The following is an 8,934-nucleotide window of genomic DNA, read 5'->3' as shown; positions in this document are numbered from 1 at the left end:
GTCGCCCCATGGACCTCCCGGTCGTGGCCGGCTGCGACAGAGCCTGGGCTCAAACCCAGAATCTCTGGTGGCACAGCTAGCACTGTGATGCAGTGCCTTAGACTACTGCACCACCCGGGAGGCCCTAAATCGGGTTTATTTTCAAATTCTTTGTGGATCTGTGTAATCTGAGGGAAATATGAATCTCTAATATGGTCATACATTGGCAGGAGGTTAGGAAGTGCAGCTCAGTTTACACCTCATTTTGTGGGCAGTGTGCACATAGCCTGTCTTCTCTTGAGAGCAAAAGTCTGCCTACGGTGGCCTTTCTCAATAGCAAGGCTATGCTCACTGAGTCTGTACATAGTCAAAGCTTTCCTTAAGTTTGGTTCAGTCACGGTGGTCAGGTATTCTGCCACTGTGTACTCTCTGTTTAGGGCCAAACAGCATTCTAGTTTGCTCAAGTAATTATCTTTTGGTTTTCTCATGATTTAGTTGGGTCTAATTGTGTTGCTGTCCTGGCGCTCTGTGGCGTCTTTTTGTGATTGTGAACAGAGCCCCAGGTCCAGCTTGCTGAGGGGACTCTTCTCCAGGTTCATCTCTCTATAGGTGATGGCTTTGTTATGGAAGGTTTGGGAATCGCTTCCTTTTACATAGGTGGTTGTAGAATTTATCATTCACAGCTTTGTGGAAGTTACCTGTGGTGCTGATGTTTAGGCCGAGGTATGTATAGTTTTTTGTGTGCTCTAGGGCAACGGTGTCTAGATGGAATTTGTATTTGTGGTTCTGGCGACTGGACCTTTTTTGGAACACCATTACTTTTGTCTTACTGAGATTTACTGTCAGGGCCCAGGTCTGACAGAATCTGTGCAGAAGATCTAGGTGCTGCTGTAGGCCCTCCTTGGTTGTGACAGAAGCACCAGATCATCCACAAAAAGTAGACATTTGACTTCAGATTCTAGTAGGGTGAGGCCGGGTGCTATAGACTTTTCTAGTGCCCTCACCAATTTGTTGATATATATGTTGAAGAGGGTGGGGCTTAAGCTGCATCCCTGTCTCACCCCATGGCCCTGTGGGAAGAAATGGGTGTGTTTTTTGCTTATTTTAACCACACACTTGTTGTTTGTATACATGGATTTTATAATGTTGTATGTTTTTCCCCCAACACCACTTTCCATCAATTTGTATAGCAGACCCTCATGCCAAATTGAGTCGAAGGCTTTTTTTAAATCAACAAAGCATGAGAATACTTTGCCTTTGTTTTGGTTTGTTTGTTTGTCAATTAGGATGTGCAGAGTGAATACGTGGTCTGTCGTACGATAATTTGGTAAAAAGCCAATTTGACATTTGCTTGATTAGATAGGGCAGCTGAGAGGTCAAATATACTGTTAACATTTTCTACTGCCAAATTTAAACCTTCACTATTAGGTTTCCACACTACATTCCTTCTATCTATAGCATTTCTTAATATTACTCAGTTCCTTTGGCTTTGATGCCTCCTGATTGAGTATTGCTCTGTTCAAGTAGACTGTGATTTTTCTGTGGTCTGAAAGAAGTGCCAGTGGGCTGACTGTAAACGCTCGGAGAGACTCTGGGTTGAGGTCAGTGATAAAGTAGTCTACAGTATTACTGCTAAGAGATGAGCTATAGGTGTACCTACCATAGGAGTCCCTTCGAAGCCTACCATTGACTATGTACATCCCCTGCGTGCGACAGAGCTGCAGGAGTTGTGACCTATGTACAGCTGCAGCGATCGGTAAGCTGCTCAGATAGCTGATGCTTAAAGTTAGTGAGGGAGATATAAGTCTCCAACTTCAGTGATTTTTGCAATTCCTTCCAGTCATTGGCAGTAGAGAACTGGAAGGAAGGCGGCCAAAGTGGGTGTTGGCTTTGGGGATGACCAGTGAAATATACGTGCTGGAGCGCGTGCGATGGGTGGGTGTTGCTATGGTGACCAGTGAGCTGAAATAAGGTGGAGCTTTACCTAGCAAATATTTATAGATGACCTGGAGCCAGTGGGTCTGGCGACGAATACGTAGCGAGAGCCAGCCGACGAGAGCATGCAGGTCGCAGTGGTGGGTGGTATAAGGGGCTTTGGTGACAAAATGGTTGGCACTGGGATAGACAGCATCCAGTTTGCTGAGTAGATGTGTTAGAGGCTATTTTGTAAATGACATCGTGGAAATCGAGGATCGGTAGGATAGTCAGTTTTACGAGGATATGTTTGGCAGCGTGAGTGAAGGAGGCCTTGTTGCGAAATAGGAAGCCGATTCTAGATTTAATTTTGGATTGGAGATTCTTAATATGAGTCTGGAAGGAGAGTTTACAGTCTAGCCAGACACCTAGGTATTTGTAGTTGTCCACATATTCTAAGTCAGAACCGTCCAGAGTAGTGATGCTAGTCAGGCGGGCGGGTGCGGGCAGCAATCGGTTGAAGAGCATGCCTTTCGTTTTACTAGCGTTTAAGAGCAGTTGGAGGCCACGGAAGGTTATGGCATTTAGGTCGCCACAGACTAGTACATGTCCCGGGGCCTGGAAATGATTGTGATTTCCCCCTCCAGGATGGAGAATCTGTCTTCATTAAAGTATGGGGATTCTAGTGGGGAGGATATGGGTAGCACACATGAGGACATTTTTCTCTGTTAAGATCATTTCCTTTTGAATTTCTAGCCAAATGTAAAATGTTCCTGTTTTGATTAATGTAATGGAGTGAGTTAGGTCTGCTCTATACCAAATTAGCATACCCTTCCTGTTTCACACCTGGTAGTTTGGTGGATGGGACTACCAGCTCTCTGTAACCTAGAAGGCAACCAGTGGGTCCGTCTCCTCTATACCATGTTTCTTGTAGGATGACAATGTCTGTATTTCCAATTTCTTTGATGAAGTCCAGGTTCCTGCTCTTTAGGCCAAAGGCAGATGACCTCAGGCCTTGGATATTCCAGGATGAGATAGTGAAGGCTTTGTATTCCATAAAGTGTCTAAAGCTGTTGGTCGTGTGGTTTTGCCTCAGATCAGTAAGTGACCTGAGGTTGGGGGGCACTAGAGATATGTGACCACTTAGTGGCGTCACAGGTACATACATAGCCTTGTGGTACAGGTACAGACATAGCCTCGTGGTACAGGTACAGACATAGCCTTGTGGTACAGGTACAGACATAGCCTTGTGGTACAGGTACAGACATAGCCTCGTGGTACAGGTACAGACATAGCCTTGTGGTACAGGTACAGACATAGCCTTGTGGTACAGGTACAGACATAGCCTTGTGGTACAGGTACAGACATAGCCTTGTGGTACAGGTACAGACATAGCCTTGTGGTACAGGTACAGACATAGCCTTGTGGTACAGGTACAGACATAGCCTTGTGGTACAGGTACAGACATAGCCTTGTGGTACAGGTACATACATAGCCTTGTGGTACAGGTACAGACATAGCCTTGTGGTACAGGTACAGACATAGCCTTGTGGTACAGGTACAGACATAGCCTTGTGGTACAGGTACAGACATAGCCTTGTGGTACAGGTACAGACATAGCCTTGTGGTACAGGTACAGACAGCCTCGTGGTACAGGTACAGACATAGCCTTGTGGTACAGGTACAGACATAGCCTTTTAGTACGGGTACAGACATAGCCTTGTGGTACAGGTACAGACAGCCTCGTGGTACAGGTACAGACATAGCCTTGTGGTACAGGTACAGACATAGCCTCGTGGTACGGGTACAGACATCGCCTTGTGGTACAGGTACAGACATAGCCTTGTGGTACAGGTACAGACAGCCTCGTGGTACAGGTACAGACATAGCCTCGTGGTACGGGTACAGACATAGCCTTGTGGTACAGACATAGCCTTGTGGTACAGGTACAGACATAGCCTTGTGGTACAGGTACAGACATAGCCTTGTGGTACAGGTACAGACATAGCCGTGTGGTACAGGTACAGACATAGCCTTTTGGTACAGGTACAGACATAGCCTTTTAGTACGGGTACAGACATAGTCTTGTGGTACAGGTACAGACATAGCCTTGTGGTACAGGTACAGACATAGCCTTGTGGTACAGGTACAGACATAGCCTTTTAGTACGGGTACAGACATAGTCTTGTGGTACAGGTACAGACATAGCCTTGTGGTACAGGTACAGACATAGCCTTTTAGTACGGGTACAGACATAGTCTTGTGGTACAGGTACAGACATAGCCTTGTGGTACAGGTACAGACATAGCCTTTTAGTACGGGTACAGACATAGTCTTGTGGTACAGGTACAGACATAGCCTTGTGGTACAGGTACAGACATAGCCTTTTAGTACGGGTACAGACATCGCCTTGTGGTACAAGTACAGACATAGCCTTGTGGTACAGATACAGACATAGCCCCGTGGTACAGGTACAAACATAGCCTTGTGTGAGTGTGCGTGTGCATGCGTAAGTGTGTGTGTTTGTGTGTGAGAGCAAGCTAGTAAACACAAGTAGTTGGGCGGAGGGATGCTGCAAAGTAACCTGAATGCCTGTGGAGTTAGAGGAGCGTTCAAGTCTCCATTATTTAACATGTCCTGTGTTTATGCTGTTCAAAACCTTTTTCAACCTCTTCACTGCTTTTACACTGGTGTAGAAAGAAAAGCTTTTTGGGGTTACTTGGTGCATATTCAGTCATCAGAAGTGTCTCTGTTAATCTGTTCGGCGTTTTCAACATCTTGTTAGTTAGTTATTCTGTGTCATTACAAGGTTACAAGAGATGTGAGGTTGGTGAAAATGAAGCATCCACTCCACAAAATAAATGTTTAATAAAAAATTATGCCATTTTTATTTTTGTCTGGTTAAAGCATCAAACATGTGTGTCTGGTTATTGTTGGGTCCATGGTAGTGTTCTTTCCCTTTGCATCCTCTGTTTCTCTGTGTATTCAGCTGGAATACTAATCTAAGGTCAGCTTGGCATCCCGTAATCACCTATAGATCACTTGTTGTGGGCTAATATTGACACTTTTGTCTGTAGCCTGAACATTACCCCTGACTCCTCCCATATAGAACATTCCACTATTCCCATTGTCTACTGCCCAGAGGTTCCTCATAGTTATTCACCAGGCGTTACCTAGGCAACAGAGGGGTGGCACTGCAGGAGGACTGTCCCGGCTTCATCTGTGTGTGTGTGTGTGTGTGTGTGTGTGTGTGTGTGTGTGTGTGTGTGTGTGTGTGTGTGTGTGTGTGTGTGTGTGTGTGTGTGTGTGTGTGTGTGTGTGTGTGTGTGTGTGTGTGTGTGTGTGTGTGTGTGTGTGTGTGTGTGCTGTGACTCAGCACATCAGTATGCAAAAGAGAGAGATGGTTATCCCTCCACGCCCCCACAGGGAAACCTGTAGAAGCTGTGACGTGTTTACTTCTCTCTCTCTCTCTCCCTCCATCTCTCTCTCTATCTGTCCCTCTCTCTCTGTCTTCCTTTGATCTCTCTCTCCTTCTCTCCCTCCTTCCATGCGGCTATCTCTCGCTGTCTTCCTTCTCTCCATCCCTCTCTTCCTTCTCTTTCTGAGTCTTGAATAATTTGCAAACCCCCCTCTCTCTTTCTCTCCCTCTATCTGCCTCTCTTCCTCCCTCTCTCCCTCACCCACCCATGACTCACACCCAAGGGGATCCCTTCATTAGCAGAGGGATTGATTGTGCTTTTCATTTTCACTAAATGGCTTGTTCCACTAACAAATATAATGGCCTTTTCTGTTGTATACTAGTTTTGTATAACGGTCTAATTCTCATTCTCTGATGAACACACCTACAGTATTAATAACTCCTAGGGTGTTATTCATTCATTATGATTAAGTTTCCATACGTGCAATCATATATCAGCTTAGACAATCGTTCTGTAAAGAGAAAGAATAAAGAGAGGAGGATGGAGAGAGAGAGAGAGAGAGGGGGAAGAGTGCTGTGCTCCTGTGTTACCTATGGAGGGAGCTCTCTCCTCTGCAGAAAACAAAATATCCCTTTATCTTTATCCTTCTCTGCCCTTTTTCCCGATAACCTCATTCGGAAGGATATAAAAGGAAACGATGCAGGACAAATAAATATATAGCATACACACATAAACAGTCCTACAGACAGGATGATCAGCTAATGTATTGATTTCAATGTGGTAGATAGCCAACTCCCCTCGGGATATAACACTGCAGCTTCTCTCCATCATCTCTCTCTCTCTCTCTCTTTCACTCTCTCTCTCTCTCTTTCACTCTCTCTCTCTCTCTCTCTTTCACTCTCTCTCTCTCTCTTTCACTCTCACTGTCCTCTCTCTCTCTTTCACTCTCACTGTCCTCTCTCTCTCTTTCACTCTCACTGTCCTCTCTCTCTCTTTCACTCTCTCTCTTTCACTCTCTCTCTCTCTCTCTCTTTCTCTCTCTCTCCCTCTTTCTCTTTCTCTCTCTCTCTTTCTCTCTCTCTCTTGTTCTTTTTCACACACTCATCTGCATATGTAGTAATGAGGCCCTTTGGCATAGAGAGAGAGAGAGAGAGAGAGAGAGAGAGAGAGAGAGAGAGAGAGAGAGAGAGAGAGAGAGACATGAGAGGAGAGAAAGGGAGAGAGAATAAGAGAGAGAGTGTTTTTAAACCATTCGTTCTACTCCTATTCACTACACAGACAAGGAAGGGAGTTTTGGGAGGAAGGGGGGGAAGAGGGTGATTGTTTCCTTTTGAAGGCTTTTTTAAACATTGAGATGAGGAGAAAGGATGAATTTTTATGTAAATGTAGTCAGGAAGCTTTGATTTATTAATGGTCCTCAACAGCAGTTGACCTGGATAAAAACATCAGCACAAAGACAACAAGATGTTTTATTTCCATTCCCCACTGTGCAATGTGTGTGTATGCAGCCTTGTATGAGTGTGTGTGTGTGTGTGTGTGTGTGTGTGTGTGTGTGTGTGTGTGTGTGTGTGTGTGTGTGTGTGTGTGTGTGTGTGTGTGTGTGTGTGTGTGTGTGTGTGTGTGCAGCCTTGTATGAGTGTGTGTGTGTGTGTGTGTGTGTGTGTGTGTGTGTGTGTGTGTGTGTGTGTGTGTGTGTGTGTGTGTGTGTGTGTGTGTGTGTGTGTACGTGTGTGTGTATGTCTGTGTGTGTGTGTGTCTGTGTGTGTGTGTGTGCAGCCTTGTATGAGTGTGTGTGTGTGTGTGTGTGTGTGTGTGTGTGTGTGTGTGTGTGTGTGTGTGTGTGTGTGTGTGTGTGTGTGTGTGTGTGTGTGTGTGTACTAAAATCAGTGAGTAGATTTAAATAGATGTAACCCTCTTTCTGCTTGAAGTTCTCTGGTGAACCACATGTGTAGCGTTATGTACATGTGGCGATAGAGCATTTGGGACAGACAGTGTGCTGGTTGGTATTCATTCCTATTACACCACGTTATGGGATGCCATTCACCAGGTCTGACCATATGGCCAGTAAGTACTGTAGTGTGAAAAGAATATAGGCTATAGAGTAACTGGAGAGGATTCAATGAGATAGATTTCATGCAACCTGCACCTTACTGTGTTGCAGCAGAGGATGATTAGATGCACAGCGGCAAGAGTCAACTCCTGGACTGCTTATTACAAGCGCCTTCTTTTTCTGAACACTCTGGCGCCCTCAAGCGGTCAAATCCCAGCTTTACTTTATTTTTCGGTAACCCAATCCTTTGCTGTAGGCTGGAGCTCTCCTGGAGGTATTTCGCCTTTTTGAACGTCATCAGATTTGAAAAGGCTATGCCTTCTGAATTTTGAAAAGTGAATTCTGTTTCGGTGTAATATTAATGTCAATGGCTTGTAAACTGTCACGGACAATCACATCGAATTCTCATTCTTCAGTGAGTCTGTGTTCGAAAACACAACGTGACCGCAGGAAACCCACCGGATCTACCCGCAGAGGCAGCCACTGACCTGAGCTCCGTAGGCCTTTCATTTATTAAACTGAAAACGGGGCGGGTGTACAGTTCAGAGCACTCCGGCTGGCTACTGTATCTCTCCTGTGAATCGACGCTGGTTCATGCATTTTTAAAACTTTAATTCTACCACCAAAGCCGATACAGATTCAAGAAAGTGCCCCACTAAGCTAAACGTGATTGAAAATGTGCCAAACTGTTTGTCTTGAATTAATGGTTTTGACCAGATGATTTCATTACTGGGAGAGAGAGACCAACTGTAGATGGCTCCTTGGAAAGCACATTGAAACAACCTACCTCAGTGGATAACCTCCCATGAAGGAGGTATTCTGACGTTTGGGTTTAAAATATTTAGTCAATTAAAACTTGAATTAAGCCAGGACGAAGCCCCATTGAGATCACGCATCTCTGCTTCAATGGGGACATTTCCAGACTTGTCCCTTTTCCAGGCAGCAGGTGAAGAAAGACACATTTCTACCCGGGAAGACGATGACTCACTGCTATCTACGTTTAAATTGTTTATGACCTGGTTAAAAATAGGCTAGCTTGCAGTTTGGTTAACATTATGAGGAAAATACCAGTTAGTCTTGAGAGATGTTCACGTGGATCATTTATAGGCTACTCCTCAACTCAAGGGTCGTGTTTTCTCATAGCGCAGCCGCAGACAGCATGCGATTGGTGGAACTGTAGGCCGCGGTCGCTGCCCATGGTGCTGAAATCAGACGTGGCTTGCGCCGGTCAGAAAATCTGCGCTCCCATGTTAATGAATTCAACTGACCAAAAGGATCAACGTTCCCTCGATTTTACATCCCATCGATTCGTTTAATTGTATTATAGATACCATAACACTGACTATTTTGCCATTTTTATTTAAGTTTTAATGCCGTCTTTTATGGATTGTGTCTCAATGATTGTGTTGGGGAATATAGGGGTGAAAACTCTTCTCCATACCGTCGCGTGTTTTTGGACATGACTAAATGCAGACAGCAGTGCCGCTGACTGGGATCTCTTTACACGTGCATGTGATATTTCTAGGCCTATACTAAAGAACATGCAATTGCTAATTAAACCTTTTGGGGACG

The sequence above is a fragment of the Salvelinus namaycush genome, chromosome 7 (genome assembly GCF_016432855.1).
Source record: "Salvelinus namaycush isolate Seneca chromosome 7, SaNama_1.0, whole genome shotgun sequence".
Classification (NCBI taxonomy): domain Eukaryota; kingdom Metazoa; phylum Chordata; class Actinopteri; order Salmoniformes; family Salmonidae; genus Salvelinus; species Salvelinus namaycush.
The sequence above is the reverse complement of the archived record's forward strand: the minus strand, read 5'-3'. Positions refer to the sequence as shown.